Source organism: Sinocyclocheilus grahami, unplaced genomic scaffold (assembly GCF_001515645.1).
Source record: "Sinocyclocheilus grahami isolate Dianchi unplaced genomic scaffold, SAMN03320097.WGS_v1.1 scaffold111444.1, whole genome shotgun sequence".
NCBI classification, from domain to species: domain Eukaryota; kingdom Metazoa; phylum Chordata; class Actinopteri; order Cypriniformes; family Cyprinidae; genus Sinocyclocheilus; species Sinocyclocheilus grahami.
In genome coordinates this window covers 1-472 of record NW_015532793.1, presented here as the reverse complement: position 1 = coordinate 472, position 472 = coordinate 1, and the positions used below count along the sequence as shown (strand labels likewise).

General features: G+C 34.5%; 1 long non-coding RNA gene across 1 annotated transcript; it reads right to left on the bottom strand.

The window, feature by feature from the left end:
• Positions 1–86: 86 nt before the first annotated feature.
• LOC107581214 (uncharacterized) lies at positions 87–365 on the bottom strand. Its single transcript, XR_001608810.1, has 2 exons — positions 271–365; positions 87–167 (listed from the first exon to the last, which is right to left on the bottom strand). It is a non-coding gene; the product is annotated as an uncharacterized lncRNA (long non-coding RNA).
• Positions 366–472: the final 107 nt, after the last annotated feature.

Sequence of the window (472 nt, the reverse complement as noted above, 5' to 3'; positions counted from 1 at the left end):
GGTGATTCACAAACACTGTCATCAATAACATTGTCTAGAATAGGTGAATACTAACCTGCATTTTTCCAGGGCCAGGCTCTGCCTTCTTTGCACCAGACATCGCGACAGTTGCAAAGTACTGAATGACACGTTTTGTGTTCACAGTCTTTCCTGCACCAGATTCTCCACTGGAGATATATATGAGATCATCATTTAGTCATACTTCTTTTACTGATTTACAATTATAATTGAAAAGCTTCAGGTTGTGTCTGCAGAAGAATATTTACTCACGTAATCAGGACAGACTGGTTCTCACGATCTGAAATTAAACCGTGAAATGTTAACAGGATTTCTAAAATAGGTAGCACTCTATATGAACTTGAAGCTATAAACTATAACGTTTTTTGTAGTTTTTTTTGCATTGTTATTAGATTAATAGGCTATATCCTAAACTTAACATTTCAGTTATTTATTCATATATGTGCATATAGAA